The following is a 22,057-nucleotide window of genomic DNA, read 5'->3' on the forward strand; positions in this document are numbered from 1 at the left end:
TAGCTCTGTGGCCATTCATTCATTTCCTATTACCTTCCCGGGGGAAGAAAGTCTCTCAGATCTCTCTGTAGCTCAAGTACTGTATGTAACATCCTGGTTCATGCGGACACATGGCAAATATTTGACGAGTCAATAAATACATACATGAATAAATGAATGAAAATTACCTTTCATGGCTAACAGAGTTTAAGTGAAATATATTTCCAGGAATAGAGATACTTCTTCATCTGTCTTAATAAATACTAATGTATGTTCCTTGTGATTGAAAATATGCAACTATCTCTCTGGAGTCTCATATTTTTCTGGTCAGTGTAAGTCTATTTCAGTATTGCTAAGATATCATAGAAACTAGGATGAAGACACCTACAAACTTTTATCCCATACATACGCCACATTGTCCTGAGAATGAGGAAGTTTGCTGCCTCGAGGGTCCATTCAAACTACATGTCTTTCATGCAGTCATGAAGAACATTCTGTTTCACCCTGTGCCCAAGCAAGTACAACTCTTTCCTGTTGTGACAGTATGACAACCAGATGTTGCTTCCTCTGTGGGTGGCCACTCTGGGAAACGCTATAAATTTTTTGCAAACAGATTCACTTATCCAAAATGCAGGATTTGGGTGTCTTTTTATTGCCTCTGTGTGTGTGTGTGTGTGTGTGTGTGAGAGAGAGAGAGAGAGAGAGAGAGAGAGAGAGAGAGAGAGAGAGAGAGAGAGAGACACTCATAGGGATTTTTTTTTTTTTATGTGGAATCTAGGCACAGGCATAGACCCACCTGCAGAGGCCTGACATTGTACAAAAACTTTGCTTCACACTCATTAAAGGTGATGGGACCGGATTGCTGCATCAGAAATAGCACAGGCATGTCTCTAGTACCTGGATCCTATTAAACCATGCCAGACTCCATATGCCAAAAAGTTGCTGAAACTGTTCCCCTCCTGAAAAAAGAAAAACCACATACACTCGGCAACACAGTTCTTTTAATTATCCCAGATGGTATTTGTTAGTATCCCTCCTCCCATTCTATAATAAATCCTCATAATTAAATAACAGATACTTGTTATTCTTGGGCATGCAGAAGCCAGGGAAGCTTTTCCCTGCAATGGGAGGTTTTTCAAATTGAAAATAGGAAGGTTACAATCAATTTGGACACTGTGGGGCTTGTCTGGGGAGTCTTATTCACTTTAGGCTTCTCCTCTGTTGGTGGGTCAGAGGAAAGAGTGGCCGCATAGGCTTCAGTTAGACCTCAATCAGAGCCCCATCTCTGTAATGTAAAAGCTGTTGTGTTGCAAAGCAAATTACCTCTACCCCTCTGCACTTTAGTGTGTTTAATCTTTAACACAAAAATCCTTCTTTTTACATCACAGGCTTGTGGTGAGCAGTAAACCAGAAAGCTGTTGAGCCTTAGGCACAGTACCTGAAGCAAGCTGATGTAATGGCCAATCACCTGCAATATGAGCTATTGCAATTGCATAGAGAGTATTAGTACTATCTAATGAGAGAGCTGTGTGATGGGAAATTGTACTAAGGGACCCCAAGACCAAAACCTTTTCTAACCCATTACCTCATCATGCTTCCTGGTTCTTCCTACTATAAAACCATTACATAGAAGACACCTAGAGCCCTTTATGCAGAAATAAAAGCTAATAATGCTGAGGTAGCAGATAAAGCACTAGCTATCTTGCACATTGTCAAGGATATTTTAAGGGGATCAAAAGCCATTACTAACTAAAGTTGAGTTGGATAAAGCCTTTTGTTGAAAGAATCAGAAAGAAGAAACAGATAACAGATGAAGGAAGAAGTAATATGTCTTCCAAGGCAGAGAAAGATGTTACAAGTGGGAAACCTAGGAGAACAGATAACCCATTGACCATAAAATAAGAAGAGCAAAGGTGTTGGCAGTGTGGGTCAAGTGATAGAATGCTCACACAACAAAGCATGAAGGAGGCCTTGAGTTCAAATTCCAGGACTGTCAACTAAGAAAAGAAGAAAGGAAACAAAAGTTCTCAAACATGGGAGAAGAAACCCCAGTTTTGCCCATTTAAAATTTCTGAAATAGGTGAAGAAGAGAAATATTTAAGATTCCAACTGAATGGTGTAGGTGTGTGAAAATTTATGAGTCATCATCCTCATCCTGCACTTTACTTATGGTTTAAGTTCATAAAAGAGAGAGATGGAAGTTTCTCCTATTCCTTCTTGTAGTGTTTTCAGGGTATCTGATTTTATCTGATCTTAGTACCCTGGATACTGTATATACATGTATTAGAAATAGGGAAGGGAAAGAGAATACCAAAATCAAGAGACAAAGGATAAAAAGATTAACTATTCCAAAAGCAATACTTACAGAACCATTTGGTATAAACAAACTGTACAACTCATGGGAGGAGAGGAAAAGGGGAGGGGGAGGGGGGAAAATAAGGGAGGAGGTAACAAGTTGAACAAGAAATGTACTCACTGCCTTACCTAATTCACTTTGACAATAAAGGAAAACAAAAGGGCTGGGGATATGGCCTAGTGGCAAGAGAGCTTGCCTCGTATACATGAGGCCCTGGGTTCGATTCCCCAGCACCACATATACAGAAAAAAACGGCCAGAAGTGGCGCTGTGGCTCAAGTGGCAGAGTGCTAGCCTTGAGCAAAAGGAAGCCAGGAAGAGTGCTCAGGCCCTGAGTCCAAGGCCCAGGACTGGCCAAAAAAGGAAAACAAAAGACTGTACTATATATTTTAAACACCTAAAAAAATCAAGTTAGGTAAAGTCTTAGTAGTATCTGTCCTATTTTTTTTCCTGGCTTGTGCAGTTTCTTGGCAATTTCACTCTGAAACTTTATTACTCAAGTCAGAGGTTTAAAGCTGGACTGAGAATGTGGCTTATTGGTAGAGCACTTGCCTATCACACATGAGGCCCTAGGTTCAATCCCTCAATATTGCATAGTCAAAACATAAATAAAATTTTTTAAATGAAGTTTAAGGGTGTTCTGCCCTATGAAGGATTGTCAAAGACATAGAGAAGCCCAAACCCTGGGTTTGGACAAATTATTTGCCCAACAATATGCATGATGTATCAAGACAAAGGCATTCCCCCTGTGAGATATAATTGGGCTAATGGACAAAAACCACAGAGAGACCACATCAATTTTTGGAAAGTCATCCAGAACTGTTCAAAGAACAAGAGATAAAATAGTGAAAATCTCCATCACCAAATGTGTTTTGAGCAGAGGCAACTTGTAGAAATATAAATATGAAAGAGAAATGGGTCTCCTTGAGTCTGAAGGTCATTTCTAATCTTGCAGCCTATAAAATAGAGGGCATGTCCTTCTATTGTGGAAATAATAGTAGATCCAAAAAAAACATAAAATTAGTCAAATTAATGGCTGTCCAGAGAAAAGATACAAGAAAAACCTGAAGTTGTTCCATACCTAAAGAAAAACTCATCTCATCACACCAGAATGGCTACCTGGTGGTAAGGAGGAAGAATAATACACAGAGGAAAAAAAAAAAAAAAGGTCTTGTTTTATTCTTTTCTATGTGCTTTACAAATCTAATCTCAAAGTTTTGATTTGCTCTAAATTGGAATTCAGAGTCATGGCTTCCCAATTATTCATTAGCAGAAGACATGATTTTTCACAGGCTTTGAAATCATTCCTTAGTCACTCTTCTTTACTGAGACTGTCAAGGGATTGGCTTAGAAATGACATTCCTCAACAAACTCTATGCTTCAACCTGAGACAGGAAATAAGAGCTTAAACTGTGAATGGCCTGCTACAATGCATAGTCCAAACACCAGCCATGTTGGAATCACCTGGGAAGCCCTGAGCATTTTAGAATATCAGCTCTCCACTTCCAACCTTATTCCCAGAACTACTGAGCCAGAATCTGCATTTTAAAAAGACACAAGTGATTCTTGTGTATATTGAATTTTAAGAAGCCCTAAATTAGGCCACAGTGGTTCTTTTGCTCACCTTCTAACCTTCCCTAACTGAAAACTTTAAGAAGAAATATCAGGGGCTGGGGATATGGCCTAGTGGCAAGAGAGCTTATATATATGAGAGCTCATATATATGAGGCCCTGGGTTCAATTCCCCAGCACCACATATACAGAAAACGGCCAGAAGTGGCGCTGTGGCTCAAGTGGCAGAGTGCTAGCCTTGAGCCAAAAGGAAGCCAGGGACAGTGCTCAGGCCCTGAGTTCAAGGCCCAGGACTGGCAAAAAAAAAACGAATAAGAAGAAACATCAGCCTCTGTTTCAAAAGGTAAAAATGACTCAGATTGCAATCATTGGTCAGGCTATTCAACTTGTTCTAGGAAATTTCCTGTTGTTAACAAATGTTTAAATGGGCTGACGGAGCCTTGGGCTTAGTATGACCCAAATCAGCTGATTAGTTTCAGTTAGTTACTAAACTTTGGGGATAATGGATCGGAGAGTCTTAAACAAGTGCCTGGGCAAGCAAAGGCAGCTGTTTCTCATAAACTCCATTGAACAAGCCTAGCAGGGTTCATCCTTTATAACCTGCAATCTCCTGTCTCCCTGTCAGAAGAGAGAAATCCCTTCCTGCTGGTGAGACTTAGGAGACACCAACAGCTGCAATGTAAGCTCTAGCCAGAGTGTCATCCAGAAGAGGAAGCTTATGGAACATCCAGGTAGGAGAAATACATGAAACATAAAGGATGTATTTCCTACACTACTTCAACTCGAAAATAGAAAAGAAAAAAATGCTATGACTGCAGGAAACATCAGAGTGTAAGTCTTTACATGATTTCCTGCTAATGAGTATGAAAAAAGAGATCATGTTCACCATCTTCTGCAGACATTTGCTTTTCAATAGGAGGAAACTGAAGCACTGGGAGCTATCAGGAAAAGAAATATCAAGACTCCACCTTCTCCAAATAAATTTTGCCCCAAAATGAGATGTATATGCTGGGCATAGTGGATCACACTTGTAATCTCAGCACTGGGCAAATGTACAGTAGACCGTAGAGAAGGGGATTATGCTTGAGATCGGCCTAGGCTAATAGTGAGATCCTTGCCTCCCCCCCAAAAATTGATAAATATAAGCAATATGTGCTCCTGGCACAATATACCTGGCCCAGGGCCTAAATCTGGTCACCTGATGTCCTGTTCTTCCACAATACAGGAAGACCTTTAGGCCTTCCATGTATATAGGAAAAGGGGAGATGGAGACTATGAGTGAGAATCACAGAGCGAAGCTGAAACCCAAAAAAGGAACCAATATTCTTCATTAAAAAATAACACACAGTAGCGGGCAGAGAAATACTGATTATCTGACTTACAAGTCTTTTGCTGTGTCATATAATCTAATTTAGGCTCTCTTGGGGCTTCAAGTGTTAACAATCACATTCTTTTTTTTATTTTTTTAATAAATTTTTATCTTTATTGAAAAGGTGATGGGGGGGGTGCTTCAGTTACATAAGTAAGGTAATGAGTACATTTGTTTTTAAATAATGTTACCCCATCCTTCATTTTCCCCCACTTACCCCTCCCTACTCCCCTCTCCCCCCAAGTTGTAAGGTTGATATCCAACCTATTGTTAAGTGAGTATCACTGTGTTAGTTTGTCCTTTGATCTGCTGTTTCAATGATTCCCTTTCCCCTCCCTGATCAAATCAAATAATCTTACACAAAAGACATAAGGTACAGAAAATTAAGAGAGATGAAAGAAAGACTAAAAATTAAATTTAAAAAACTATGTACAGTACATAATAAGAACCTCTTGTTTCCAAATCTTGGAGTTCATGTTGGTATACTTCATTATATATGGTCCTACGTATTAAGTCAACAATCATACTCTTAAATAAACACATTTCTCCCACTCTAGCATGAGAAAAATCATACCACTTGAGAACCTCACAGGGCTTCATTAAGGAAATTAAAGTTTCTGGGTGCTGGTGGCTCATGCCTATAATCCTAGCTACTCTGGAGGCTGAGATCAGAGGATCATGGTTCAAAGCCAGCCCAGGAAGAAAAGTCCTCATGAGACTCTTATCTTCAATTAGCCACTCAAAAAACCAGAAGTGGAGCTGTGGCTTAAAGAGGTAGAACATTAGACTTTAGTGAAGGAGCTTGGAGACAGCACCCAGGCCCTGAGTAATATATGTCAGATAATGAGTACATTTCTTTTTGGACAATGTCACCCCTTTCCTCATTCTATTCCAGTTTACAATGACTAGGATTTGATAAGGAAAAAGTACTTGCTTATTTTCTATGACCTCTCAGAAAGTTGTGTTTTGTACTTTTTTTCTCCATGATTTAAAATTGATTCCACATCAACTCTAGGATTTTTTTCCACCAATTAAATTCACCATTTTCTAAGTTAGAAGGATGAAACCTATAGGTTAATGGTCCCAAGGAATTACAGTCAAATTTGCTTTTACAAAAATTTATCTGAGTTGGAAAACATCTAAATGCAAATATTGTTTTAAATTTACTTTATGGAGGCCTCAAGCTTTCAAGAATAGATGTCACTGGCCTATCTTTCCCCTGAATCCTAAAGCTCCCTCTAGTGACTAAGAACACACACCAACTACAGGTAGGGGATAGTCCATATGTCCTAAAGCCTCTTTCTTTTAGGTAACAACCTTGCTTTTGAAACATTCCTATATATATCTGATCGTCTAACACACACACAAAAAAAAAAACCTACAAATTGTGGTTTCTCTCACTCAGAAGAAAATGTGAACTGGGACGGAGACCTTCACAAGGTTACATGGGGGTGGTGGCAAGAAAACCAACAGTGGTGGTCAGGTGGTCGTGATTCCCAGGCCTGTGTCATACTTTCTACCCTACAGGAAGTCTGTAACGTCATCACAAAGATTCTATCTTCTTATCTTAATGTAACTGCTTTCAAAGGATTTATAGAAGTCATTCTTGACTTTCATGATAAAAATTATGGACCCAATATATTTGCAAATGTTTCCTTGCCATTTCATGAAGTTCAGGGACCACACTGAAGGGTATCCACTCACCCACCAGGACCCCAAAGACCTCACATTCAGAACTCCTTGACATCTGTTGAAGATAATCTTGAGACACTAACTGCTGAAAGGAGATAACTTCAACATTCTTTACTCTTTTACTTGTGATCTTTTCCTATGTCTATGTAGTTGTGTCTTTAGCTTACTACTCACACTATTTAAATGGATTTAACAAATTAGTATATATTTGCTAACATTTAAAAAGCAAGTGGATTATTTCCATCAAGACATTCTAGCATTCCCACAGGCATGCCTGGGATTAGCAGCAAACTGAAATTTTTCTAGGGAAGTAGCAATTGGAAGCAATTTTTCAAATGCAGGAGCATACCGCAGGCTAACAAGCTGGCTCAGCGAAAAGCCTAAAGCAGCAGCATAGTGAATATAACAGAACTTTGCCCAGTGAACAAAAAATCAGCACTGCCTTTAAATTCTTCGCTCTTCATTCTTAGCTCTTCCTCATCCTAGCATTCCCAATACCTTTGGAAAAGCTAAAATGAACAGACATGACTCACTAATTCACCTAAGTCTGTCTGTCTGTCTCCCCCAACTCCCCCCCACCCCCGGTCTCAGGGTGTAACCATATAATCCAGGCTGGCCCTGATTTCACATCCTTCTGCTTCAACCTCCACACAGTGCCAGGATTACAGGCATGTACCACCATGCATGTGCCACCACATAAATTCTATGAGGGAATGGAACATGTCTATCTTGCTCATTGTATTTCTAACATTCAAAATAGCACCTCCCTGTACTACACACTAAACACATCTAACATCCTTCCATGCCTCACATGACTTCTCTGAGAATGTGGGCTTCTCATCATGGGCTTCCAACTTACTGCAATATCACTTTAAAAAATGTCTTCTCCAGGCTATGCATGGTGGTTCATATCTGTAATCCTAGCTGCTGTGGGGAATAGAGATCAGGAGGTTTGTGGTTTGAGGCCAGCCCTGGCAAAATAAAAAGTTCACAAGACCCCAATTCAACAGAAAAGGCTGAGAGTGGTGCTGTGGCCCATCATCCTAGCTATAGCAGAAAGTCTAAGTAACAGGATCACAGTCCAAGTAGGGGGGTAGGGGTGTGTGAGAGCCTGTCTCACAATTAACCAGAGCACAAGGACTGGGGATGTGGCAGGATCAATAAGAGTACCTGCCTAGAAAATATAAAGCCCTGGATTCAAACATCAGTACTGAAAAAAAATTTTTTTAATCTGCTCCGTTGATTAGCAGCTCCAACCTGTGTCCATTAGCAGAGTTCAACCTGGATGACCAGATGTGTGTGTATCCTACTCCCTTTATTGCAAGTCCAACAAGGGAAATGGGGGCTCTTGATATAAACAATGTGAATGTCTGTCATATTGGGAGGTGGAATAGGAGAATCGTTTGAGTCTAGGAGTTCAAGACTAACCAATGCCATGTAAACTACAAATGCCCTTTCTACCTCTCATGGGGTTTATGCCCTCATCTATACATTATAAGTCAAATTTTTCATAAGTTTAAAGGTATTAACTACCAAACATCAGAGCTTAACAGCACAGGGCTCAGCAGGGTAGGCTGTTCACTTTTGTGATTCCTAGCTGACAAGGGCCTCCCCTCTCCTCCCCAAACCAACAGTTTCTGTCATAAGAAATAGCATGCACGCTAGTATTTACTCAACAGGTCTTTTTTCACTTATAGTTAGGCTCACCTTGAACTCACAATGTCCAGTCTGCTTAGTGCTGGAATTAAAATTATAAACACACCCAGCCTGAATAGATCTTATTTGATTTAATTTTGTTTTTTTTTCAAATTTTTATTATCAAACTGATGTACAGAGAGGTTACCGTTTCATACGGTAGGCAAGGCATTGGATACATTTCTTGTACTGTTTGTTACCTTGATTTAATTTTAACATGAGTTTGTAATGTGCCATTTTTACCTTATGAGTAACATCCATAAAATATTAGGTTTGTTGTGCTACTGCCCAGAACATAGTAGACATAAAACTATTAAGAGATCTTTGCATTGAAATAACTTTATATAACTTTTTAAAATTAAAACTTTGCCCACATAAGCCGTGAAATAAACCTCCAAATATCATCAGTGGCATGCCAGATCTACTTTGTGAGATACTCCTTTAAACCTTCAATACTCTCTTCCTTCCTTCATTCCTCCCAAGCAAACCTAACCCTTCATTGTCAGGAGACCCCATTCATGTTGTTGAAGTGGATAGTCCAGTAGCCTTGAATGCCCCTAGTTGCCTTCTCTTCCCACATGCAAGCCAAAAATATCTTCCGCTCTCCCATCCTCTGCTCTGGTTTCACAAATGTTTTGCAAGAAATTCCCATTCACTAGTGTTCTGCAAAGATCCTACTCCACCTTTATTTTATTTGTTAATTTAATTTTATTAGAGGTTACAGTTACATATGTAATGTAGTGAGTACATTTCTATTTTTTTCTTCTTTATTGTCAAAGTGAAGTACGGGGGGGCAGTTACAGTTTCATATGTAAGGCAAGTATATTTTCTTTCTTTCTTTCTTTTTCTTCCTTTCTTTCTGTTTGCCAGTCCTGGGGCTTGATCTCAGGCCCTGAGCACTGTCCCTGGCTTCCTTTTGCTCAAGGGTAGCACTCTATCACTTCAGCCACAGCGCCACTTCAGGCTTTTTCTTCCGCTGTTTCTGATACTGAGGAATCTTTCTTCCGCTGTTTCTGGTACTGAGGAATCAAACAGAGGGCTTCATGCACGACAGGCAAGCACTCTACCACTAAGCCACATTCCCAGCCCAAAGCAAGTACATTTCTTATCTGACTTGTTACCTCCTCCCTCATTTGTCCCCCACCTCCCCCCATCCTCATCTCCTTCTCCCCACCCCAATTAGTTGTACAGTTGGTTTACACCAAATAGTTTTATAAATAATTGCTTTTTCAGTGATTTGTCTTTTCATCTTTGTCTCTTGATTTTGGTATGCCCTTTCCCTTCCCTAGTTCCAATACATGTATATACAGTATCCTGGGTACTAAGATCAGATACAGTAATAGCAGGGGTAAAACCACAGGAAGGGAATATGAGAGGGGAAAAAAGGGTACGGTTTCACATGGCATGTTGAAAATAATTACCACAATGATATACCACTTGTTTCCCTAACTTGGAGTTCATTACGCTTAGCATCATCTATGTGTTCATACCGGCATAGCTAATAAAATAAAGGTTCAAATGGAAAAAAAGACAAAATAAGAAAAATGTAAAGTAACACAAGATATAAAATGAATTTAATGATGTTACTAAATACTATTATCATAATAACACTATTTATCAAAGACATAATTTACTTGTCTGATACTCTTTGTTGTATTGGGGAAAAGGTTTTATTGAAACACATGTATTTTATTATAAAATAAATGATTAGTTCCAATAAAAAAAGAGATCCTACTCCACAAATTGTCTTCTTGCTTCTTTGTTACTTAATGATTCTGAATTGTGAAAAAATAGTTCTGAGTCAACCAAGTGGAGACCATGAGCAAAGTTCACTCTCCCAAGCTAAAAAAAATCATGGACAAGAAGCTATTATTGAAATGAAATAATAGTAGACACATCCAAAGAACATTGTGGGGATTTGGTCCCTTTATAAATTTTGTGATAGATGAATGAGTGGAGATGGTGACTCTCGGGCAACAGAACAACATTGAAATGGTGCTAACTCAAAGAAATGGCATCACCAAGTAAAAAGCCTTGGAATAGTTTAAATTATGGCTATTTGGAAGAGAAATCCATGTCCAAAGAGCCTATTTTACTAGGAAGTAGCAATTTGGCCATGTACACTTTCATATCCCACTTTTTGTGATATAAAACTATTTTGAATTCTGAAACTGCAAATAGAAATCATGTAAACATACCCATTTAAATGAAGTAATAAAAAATGCAAGTATGTGTTTGCCCCCTACATTAATTAATAGAGCACTCTTGGGATCTTCAAACACACGTTGTACACTTCCTACTCTCTCTCTTTCCCACCCCATGGTAAACTCTGGCCTTTCTCTACAGTTTTAACACCTGTGTGTATAGATTTAAGTAGTGTATCTTTAATTTTGTCTAATGTTACATTATGCTGATTATACTTAGAGACTTCTTCATTTGTAATAATAGTTTGGAAGTCCCCTTTGGGTGTATATACCTGTAATAATGTATTTGCACTCTTGTTGACTATTTCATGAATACTCTGCAATGTTCCTACATTTCTATTTCTGTAGATTCCTTACATGATTAATCCACAATTTATTTGCCATATTACTGTTGCTGAATATTTGAGCTGTCTTTGATTTTTGGTTAGAAAGAATACTATATTTCATAATGGTATCTTTGTGGATATAAGAATTTTTCTAAGATGCAGCTCTCAAAAAATTTTGAACTTTCATTGTTTATCTGTCTTTGGGAGGGTAAGAGAAGAGACAGAAATGGTAGCACAAAGGGTGAACAAATGCAGCAGTGACACTCATTAGACACTCTGTTGAAAATGAACTATACAACTTGTGGGTAGGGACAGCAGGGAAAAACTGGGAGAGAGCAAGGGAAGGGGTGACATTGCTCAAAAAGAAATATGCTCTTTATCTGACCCTTTACAATAACGATAAGAATCTTTTTCTAATTTGAACATGGCTAACAATAAGAAATATATTTTACAACATAACCCAAAAGGATTAATAGAAAAATATAAAACTTTACTATCAGCAACTCAAAAATTTAACAAAATAATACACAAACTTGTGTTAGCAATGCATTCTGTTATTTTCTATTCTTATACTATTCTGTTTAATTTTATTATATCTCATTACAATTTTTTAATGCTGGTTTACATATCTGTTTGACCTGACTCCAAAAAAATTAAAAAGTGCTTTGGGACATTGATGAATTGCAAAGCATGTGCATTTTTTAACTATCCTATGTAATTATATGATGTTTCATGGTAGCATATTGTTTGTTTGTTTTCCAGGATCTGAGTTAGAATTCTGAGCTTATATGTTCGTGGTTTACTTGCGTGGCTGGCATTCTACTACTTGAGACATGCCTCCAGCCTGTCTTTGTGCTGGTTATTTTGTAAATGGAGTCTTGAAATTTTTGTCTTGCCAGGAACCAGTAGCTCACACTTGTAATCCTAACTACTTAGGAGGCTGTGATCTGAGGATCAAGGTTTGAAACTAGCCTGGGAAGGAAAGTCCATGAGACTCTTATCTCCAATGAACCACCAGAAAACTGGAAGTGGAGCAGTGGCTCAAAGTAGTAGAGTGCTAGCCTTGGGCAAAAAAGCTTGGGTACAACACCTAGGCCCTGAATTCAAGCCCCATGACCAACCAAATATAAAGAAAATTTTCTCTTCTGAAGTTTCAAAGTTGCTGTGGTGCTCTACCACTTCTGTCAAAGCTCAACTTCTGGCACTTTGATGGCTAATTGAAATAGGAGTCTCTCTATGTATTTTGATAGAGCTGGTTTCATATCTCCATCCTCAGATCTCAGCCTCTTCAGTAGCTAAGATTATGTACTTGAGCACTCTGCTCAGGTTCCAATTGACCTATGGAGCCATTCAAGCATAAACTACCACCCTCTTGAGAAATATACCTTCATGGTTACATCTCTTACACTTGAGAGAAGTGATAGAAAAAGTGAATCTATACTCAACTAATACATCTCTCAGTTCAAAAACCTGTCATTCTACATTCCTTTTTTTTGGCCAGTCCTGACCCTTGGACTCAGGGCCTGAGCACCATCCCTGGCTTCTTGCCGCTCAAGGCCAGCACTCTGCCACCTGAGCCACAGCGCCCCTTCTGGCCGTTTTCCATATATGTGGTGCTGGGGAATCGAACCGACAGCTTCATGTGTAGGAGGCAAGCACTCTTGCCACTAGGCCATATTCCCAGCCCCTCATTCTACATTCTTAACTCTTCCTTACCCCCAAAATCCTGCCTAATTGCTGTCTTGACGCTACATTTGTTTAAAGTGTTGATGATTTCTGCTAATAGCTAATCAAGCTTTCTAAGTTGGGAACATCTTTTGTTTCTTTAAAACTCCAGACAAGTTCATCATATGTGAAGTTTAAGCCATGTCACTGTTGCTTCCTTAACCCTTCATGGACAGTTCCATATCTTCTTCAGCTTCCCTTATTCCTGACCTCCAAAAATATATAAAATGGATATATAATTACCCATGTGAAGTGATTCTGTGCCTATTTATCTTTTGTCCCTCTCTGTGGGATGACGTTTCCCTTTTTGTTCTCTATTTAACTGTGTCTAATAGTACTTAGAATTGAACTCAAGGCCTTGTTTACTAGGCAAGTACTCTCCACTTGAGCTACACTAAAGTCCTTTTCCTTATATGCTTTTCAGAATCTCAGGGTGTCCTCAGACAATGATTCCCCTTTCTCTACAATCTGAGTAGTTTATGGGTATGTATCACCATGCTCAGCCTTTTGTGTTTTAAATTCCAGTGCATGTATTAGCTCATCTATTCTTCCTTGATGTCTTCTATCTCTTCCCTACATTTGTATAAAATCATATGCTAAATAAATGAAATTAGATTTTCAGGCAATAAACAGTTAATAATCCTGAAGAAGGAATTTTTTTTTCTTAAAAACTGAGTTCGGAACAACTCTCAAATTTCAAGCAAACACTGCCAACCAAATAAACATGGTTTCCAAGTGTAGTAAGGATGAAGGCATTGAGTGATCAATGTATATACATAAGGTTTAGCAAGGTGCTTGGAACACAGTAAACCCCCTACTCATTTTAACCATCAAAATAATAATTAATATGATTGGTGTGCAATTGTGACATGAAGCCCCCAAAAGTTTGCAAAGGTTAAGAATTACTGGTGTGGTAGTTAATGTAGTTGAATAGATATCTTCAAGATGAAATATTTGGGGGGGAACTTCACAAGTTTAAGAAATAGAGACTTCCTTCCTAAATAGGAGCTCACCAGCATTTATAAGTAGCAAAAGAGTCATCAGTTGCCTGAGACCATTGGCTATTGAAATTAGAGCCACAAAACAATGTATTCCTCCTTTTTTAAACCAGGATGAGGAGCTAAACCTCTGAACTTCCTTTAAGAACCAAATTTCTAGTAAGTTAAACTTAGTTGTTTGCATACAAATTAATATATATGCTTATATATATTCTTGTAAAAAGATATATGCAAAGCACTGTCTGAGCAGGATATGATCATGTATGGGAATTTAAACAATGGAAACATTGCCTAGATTTTTCTTTCCTGTGAGAAATTAAAGAAAGTATCAGAGCTTAACACATACTACATGGGTGTGCTGTAATTATGCCTTACAATTGGTTCTGTTTTCTTCATTAGTGCCTGATTCATTTTTAGAAGGTGATAAGTTTTCTTGGCTCCAACATTCTGGTTCCAAACTTTTCTTGGCCTTTTTGATGAACTAAATTATGGAGATATTTTATTTTATTTTATTTTGCCAGTCCTGGACCTTGGACTCAGAGCCTGAGCACTATCCCTGGCTTTTTTTTTTTTTTTTTTTTTTTTGCTCAAGGTTAACACTCTACCTCTTGAGCCACAGCACCACTTACAGCTTCTTTTGTTTATGTGGTGGCTGAGGAATTGAACCCAGGGCTTTGTGCATGCTAGGCAAACACTCTACCACTAAGCCACATTCCCAGCCAAATTATGGAGTTTTTAAAGCTTACTTTGTACAGCTCTGCAGGTATGTGTTCGAGCCATTGGTATGGCTAGGATACAAAGAAGGAAAGGAAAAAAAATGAACCTTGGAGAGCCATGTTTTTCTTGTTTGTGTTTTTGCCTTTGTTGCTGTTTTAATGCTAGTGTTGGGACTTGAACTCCAGGCCCCTTATCTTTTTCATTCAAAGCAATCATACTACCACTTGAACCAATTCCAACTTTTTGTGGGTTAATTGAAGATCAGACTCTCAGATTTGTCTGCCTGGGCTAATTTAAAACAGTGATTCTCAGATCCTAGCCCTCTGATTGGATAGGATTATAGATGTGAGCCACTGGTGCCTGGTTTCCAGTTTTATTTTAAAAAGTAAACTCACATGGCAACCTTTCATAGTCAAAAAGCAAAATGTATAAAAGAAAGACAGTCCCCAAACATAATTTTAGGAGTCCTACTGACTAAATTCATTGAAGTTACACCAAAACATGTTTACATACAAAAATATGGATACATTTCTAGATATATATTTTTCCCTCATCACTATATTTTGTTAAGTCCATCTTACATTCCCATAGATTAAAAAGTAGCACTGGTTATTTAAATTTATCCTTGAAATTTAATTTGCTACAAATTAATTTGCTTCTCTCTGATTTCACTCAGATGCATTAGTTTAGATAACACCAAATAGGCCTGTGAACTTGATTATTTTCATATCCTTATCCTATCCAATATTTACTAGTTAAGATACAACAAAAATGGAAAGAAATATTAAGAATTGATGCTATTCTGAAATATTGTAAGCATTTCTCTTTCTGCGGCAGTAATGCAATGACTGCAATGAAATGCCTGTTCATATAGCAAATGACACACTTAGTTTTTCAAAACCCAGTTTTGCTACTAATTAGCAACTTAGCTTCTTTATACTAAAGTTCTCTTGTTAGAAAAGGGAGATAAACCAGGGACCAGTGGATGGTATCTTCTCTGGAGTCTGTAATTGTTGGGATAGCAGCTCAAGGCAAGACTAGGCAGAAGAATGAAGAGATGGACACAGTAACAAGCACACCTGTTTTCCTAGCTATCTGGAAGCCCAATATTGGTAGACCATGTTCCAAGCATAAAAGCACTACCCTACCTCAAAAATCACCAGCAGCAAATAGGATTAGAGGCATAGCTCAGTGTTTTAGCATTTACCTGGTATGAGTGAGAACCAGAGTTCAAATCCTTGTTTTGCCAGAAAAATGTAACAGAGGTAACAAGAATATCTGCACATTAAGCTAACTTATTGCTTCCAATAAGGCCTGATACTAATTTCGATTTACTAATTTCGATTGGTCCTCAGAACCATCATCTGATGGCTAGTAGACAAAGAGGTATACAACATCCTTATCCATAAGTGAAAAGTAAACCAAAACATTGAGAACTCATCCCGCCCTAGTCAGAATGGCTTTAATCAAGAATACAACAACAAAATACTGTGAATAATTCCCACTCCATTTTTGCATGCCTTTGCAGTTCATGTTCTGATTACTATATTGCCTACTCAAGCTGGTAGGTAGACTTAATTCTTCCTTTAACATATATGATTCCAAGGCATAGAATTTTTATCTCTGATCCTCAGTTTCATCAAGCTGTACAATGAGACCAATAACAGAGCCAACCTACCAGGCCATCAAAATACTGTTCTCCAGGCAGAAAAGTCCATGAGACTCTAAGTCCAATTAACCACCAAAAAGCTAAAATGGATGTGTGGCTCCATTGGTAGAGAGCTAGACTTGAGTAAGAGTCCTAGGCCTTGAATTTTTAATAATAAATAAATAGTGTTCCAAGGTTTGTCCCAATATCATTCCCTTCTAAAATTTAGCGCTATCTTGGGACTTTTAATCATATATATATATATATATATATATATATATACATATATTGTATATATTATATAAACTGTATATAATATATTATATAATTATGTAATGCATAATGCATATATATTTGACTACATATGTATTTATATTTGACTACACTGTAAAGTGATAACCAATTTTAACCTCATCTTTCACCCTGTGACATGATCATTATATTCAAGGACCTTTTAATCTGTTTAACATTTTTATTTCTAAATTTCTCTTTGAACTTGTCTTGGAACACCCTTTACATCTTTATGCAAGAATAACAGGCTTAAGCCACCTGAAATAACAAAAGCAGGGATTTTTTTTAAAGGGATCTGTTTGTTCAGGAAGACCATGAAAGAAGTCGGCTAATTCAGCAGATTACTAGCTTCAAAGCACTTCAACTTGACCAACTTGGAAGCCAAACAGTCCTCATGGTCAGCATACAAATGGGAATTTAATCACTATCCTGACAAGTGTATTATAAAAGCTGAATGTGAAAGAAAAGAATAAAGTGAGGGCCAGGGGGAAAAAAAAGAGTAACTGCTTTATTTTTTATGGGAGTCTAGTTTAAGATTGCAAACTTGTTCTTTCAATAGTCACCATTTCATATTTTATGATATTCAGTCTTGCTCAAGTTGTGACTCCCAGTAGGGCTCTTTGAATTTTTTCTGACACAAGACTTCACCTTCCTCCTCTTCTGAACAACATTTTAAAATTCAGGGAAATGAACAGGGAATTCTGTAAAAAATATTCTTATCGAAAGTGGCAGAACTCAGGCTGGGAATGTGGCTTAGTGGTAGAGTGCTTGCTGTGCATGCATGAAGCCCTGGCTTTGATTCCTCTGTACCACATACACTGTGGCTCAAGTTGTAGAGCACTAACCTTGAGCAAAAGAAGCTCAGGGACAGTGCCTACGCTCTGAGTTCAAGCCCCAGGACTGGCAAAAGAACAACAGCAACAAAAAACCTGGCAGAACTCTGCACTCCCACAAGGAAGTAAACATCCAGCCTTCCCTGAAAAGACTGCTTATCACGTATACCATCATCAGCTCTTGATTACACACAGGGGAGGCGACCAATGACCCAGAGCATCCAAAAATCATTTCTTGGAATTTTGGAATGCATTTTGGTGTTTACATTTGATCCTGAGCATATCTAGAGTTCTTGGAATTCAAAACTGAAACAACACAATAAGGTCATACTGTTTAACTCAAAGAACCAGAGAGATTTCCTATCTACTACCTTGAGCTTGTCCTCAGCTCTACTTGCTTTCAGTTCTGCCAGCATATGCATTTTCATATGCTAAGCCATCAACCTAAAGAATTTTTCTTTTTTAGCCTACAGTCTTTGTAATTTTTTATGCTCAGTCATAGGACTTGAACTCAGGACCTGGGCACTGTCCCTGAACTTTTTCACTCAAGGCTAGTGTGCTACCACTTTGAGCCACAGCACCACTTCTGGTTTTCTGGTAGTTAATTGGAGATGAGTTTCAAGGACTTTCCTGCCTGGGTTGGCTTCTAACACTGATCCTCAGATCTCATCCTCTTGAGTATCTAAGAGTGCAGACGAGAGTCATTGGTGCTTTGCTGTAGCTTTTTTCCCCCATAAAGTTAGGGAGAAAATTGTAGTAGTTGGGAGTGAGAAAGCCTTCTTCTCTAGCCCCTGTCAACAGAGCCAGACAACATATAAAATAATAACCAATATATAAGAACAACACTGTATACCCAGTATATTACTGCAGTACTGTTGACAGCAGTGATGGTGGCAGAGCGTTGTGAATATATTAAATGCCACTATATTGTTCATTTTGAAATGATTGGTTTTATGTTATATCTCCAAAGAATTTTATCTCAAAAAAAAAATCTAGCCTGGCTGGGCATTGGTGGCTCCTGCCTGTAATCCTAGCTACTCAGGAGACTGAGATCTGAGGATTAAGATTTGAAGCCAGCTGGGACAGAAAAGTCCCTGTGAGACTCTTATCCCCAATTAACTACTTAAAACCAGAAGTAGAGCTCAAGGTGGTAGAGCATTAGCTTTGAGCAAATGAGCTCAGGGACAGCACCCAAACCCTGAGTTCAAGACCCACAACCAACCAAAAATAAATGAATAAAATTTTTTAAAAATTTAAAAAGAAATCTAGCCACAAATGGTTAACTGAGGTAAAATCTGCACTCTCTAGGGGCTGAGTCAGGAGAGTCATGATTCCAAAGCCAGTGAGACCTTGCCAAAGAAAAGAAATATGAAGAGAAGAGAGGGAGAGGAGAAATGAGAGAAGAGGGAGAGGAGAGGAGAGGGAGAGAGAGAGGGAGAGGGAAGAAGATCCACCCATTCCAACCATGAAAGAACTGTGGCAAACTAGAAAGGGCATACCCTGTGATGGAAGTATCCCCTCTCCAGGCTGCGCCACATGCTGCCATGTCCGAAGGTGTGCTTGGTGCCCTTCGATCTTATTAAGAGAGAATGGAAGGGCTACAGGCGTGGCTGGAGTAGCAGAGCACCTTCCTGGCAATTGCAAGCCTCTAAGTTCAACTCGTACTACTGTCAAAAAGAGAGAAGAGAGAATGGAAACTCAGGCATAGATGTACAAACTCACTATTTGAAACCCTGCCAACTAAGTCAAAAGATTTAAGAGTGTGTCAGGCTATGTATACATAACCCACGGCTAAATGCAGTCTATAGACCACCAATATGAAAACTCTGGCATAGCCAATCTCAGTTTGCATCAGTTTAAATTTCATCTCAGTTCAATTTTAACAGCCTATAAACTCACTCATATTGTTTCATTGCTTCAACATTTTAGATAAGGGTAAATTAAAATAATTTGTTTTGCCTGAACACACACAAACACAAACACACTGTCACGTATTTGGGGGTGGGGTGCGTGTGCGCCTGTGCAAACAGTACTGAGGGTGAAGTCTATGACCTCATACATTCTAAGCTCTCTATTGCTGAACTATATCCTTGAACCTATATTTTAAAAATAGAAGAAACTATAACATAACTAAAAGGCTGTTTTCCACCCCCAGTGATAGCATGCAATAGTAGTACCTTTCCATGTAGTTAATCTGCAACAATATTTTTTTTCTCTGTAGATAATGTCCTGTTGGAAGTATTCCAAGCACTAGTTCTGCTAATCTAAAGCATCATGTTGAATGAAATGTAGCCATCCATGTACATCCATGCATAACCTAACTTGCTTGGTTATTCCATGTAACTTTAGTTCTGTTTAAGACCTGAAAAGAAAGTGTAATAAAGCTCTTAAACAAATTTTGGATCTTTGTATTTAAATGTTCTCCTACCAAATCACAAATTAGCATGTTAAAAAGAAGTAAAACAAAATAATATTTATAAAAATACCCCCCCAACATATGTTTGTATGACAGTAAGGCAGTGTGCTGGTACTAGAACATGAACTCAGGGTTTTGCCTTCTAGATCAGCTTGCTTGCTCATGGCTGAGGCTCTACCACTTGCACCACACCTCCAGTATAGCTTTTTGATGGTTAGTTGGAGATGAAGTCTCAAAAACTTTTCTGCCAGGACTGACTTTGAACCTTCATCCTCGGATCTCAGCCTCCTGAGTAGCTAGGATTATGGGTGTGGGCCAATGGCACCCAGTTTAAGGCAGAATTTTTAAGTTTTTTTATATTAACACAATTTTGAATTAACAAGATTTGAAAACTTTTGTTAAGTTGCCAGGAAAACACCAAATGGGGAAGACCAGAAGGCTACAGAGACCCAGGCATGTGAGGCCCTAAAGTGCAGCCTTCGGTGGTAGAAGCGTCTGGGGAGAAAGTGGATGGGCTCAAGGAAGCAAGGCTGAAAACAAGTGGAATTCAGGGTTTCTCGCTTGGTAGACATGTGTTCTACTACTTGAACCACATCTCCAGCCTTATTTACTTGGGCGTTTTTTCACATATTTTATTAGCTCAAGTAAGTTGTACAATGGGGTTTCCTTTTGAAATGTCCATCTGTGTATACAATACGCCTTGATCAGATTCACTTCTTTCTCCGTCAGTTTCCTACGTCTCTCCTTCCTCAGTCCCAAACCATTTTCATCATCTCATATTCACACATGTACATGAAGTGTTTTGACCATATTTGTCCTCCTTATTCCTCTGATTATTTTTTTGAGATAGGGTCTGTATTTTTGCTTAGGTTAGCTTTCTATTTATACTTCTCATCATATTTGCAATGACATACACATACCACCACATTCAGCTCCTTCTATTGAGATGGAGTCATGTATTTATTTCAATTTTTGCCTAGGCTGTCCTGGAACCATGATGCTTCTAACCTCTTCCTCTCAAGTAGCTAGAATTTCAGGCATGACCTACTGGCACCAACCTAGTTGCTTTTTAAATTTATATACAGTACAAATCACTTTTGTGGTATAGTATTCTGTAGACTTTGAAAAGTGCTGTTATGTGATCCAGCACTAATGCATGATCCAGACCAACCCTTCACCTGAAAACTCCCCTTGTTCCCCCAGGGCACAAAATATTAAACCATATTCATAAAAAAGCATATTCATCATCTCTTTAAAAAGCAAATACACAATTGGCCGCGACAATTATTTCTAGACTAATAATCTTTCATAGTCATCACTTTTATCACCCAAAGTTCATATTCCTCTTTAAAAATGTATTATTTATCTAACTATGGAATTCTGTTTTGAAGAGATGTCAAGTCTCAGTTACTAATGACATGCAAAGGACCAGTGAAACACATTTTGCACCCGAGTCAATTTTCCAACATGTTTATTTCCACTGTGTATAGTATTTGCAAAATCTTTTTTATGCTAACCCCAAATGAAAAGAGGTACAAAAATGACCTCATAAAATAAATCACAGTCAAGTGTAACAGTTTAAAAATAATTCAGTGTTTTGGATTTCCCTCAGCACTGCTCTTTTCTTGGACTTGTAGTGACTAAAAACTGTTCTCTTCTCCCTTAACATTTTAAACACCATATTTCTATATCCACGATGCAGAATGTTTTCATTGCTTTCCTAAATTGGAAATGGAGTTATTCCGTAGGCTGAGATCTGAGGACTGAGGTTTGAAGCCATTGGGGCAGGAAAAAGGCATGAGATTCTTATTAACCAGCAAAAAGCCAGAAGTCAAGCTGTGGCTTAAAGTGGTGACAGCCTTGAGAGAAAAAACTAAGGGACAGAGTCTAGGTTCTGAGTTCAAGCTCCAGCGCGTGCGCGCGCCCACACGTGCACACACACACACACACACAGAGAGAAGTAAATGAAGACGAATCATTTAAAAGTACTCAAAGTAAAAAGCAATCCAGGTAGATGGAAGATGTTATTTTCTGGTCAAAACTCTGAAGGAGATTTTGCCGAAGCCAAGGCTTGGAGAAGCCCCATGTCCGGTAGGCCTAGGATCGTAACTTGGTTATCCTATAGATTGAATCCAGAATTGTTCAACGGACAGGCTGAGCAAACTTAGAAACACCAAGGGAAACCACTCCCTAGCCTATTGTGCCTTGGAGGCAGGAAGCACAATAATTTTCTTCTA

At 38.5% G+C, this 22,057-nt stretch overlaps 1 long non-coding RNA gene across 1 annotated transcript; it reads right to left on the minus strand.

Moving 5' to 3' along the window:
- Positions 1–783: 783 nt before the first annotated feature.
- Positions 784–19,911, minus strand: LOC125361591. The gene is made up of 3 exons (XR_007212965.1): positions 19,582–19,911; positions 18,904–19,071; positions 784–938 (listed from the first exon to the last, which is right to left on the minus strand). It is a non-coding gene; the product is annotated as an uncharacterized LOC125361591 (long non-coding RNA).
- Positions 19,912–22,057: the final 2,146 nt, after the last annotated feature.

The sequence above is a fragment of the Perognathus longimembris genome, chromosome 13 (genome assembly GCF_023159225.1).
Source record: "Perognathus longimembris pacificus isolate PPM17 chromosome 13, ASM2315922v1, whole genome shotgun sequence".
Taxonomy (NCBI): Eukaryota; Metazoa; Chordata; class Mammalia; order Rodentia; family Heteromyidae; genus Perognathus; species Perognathus longimembris.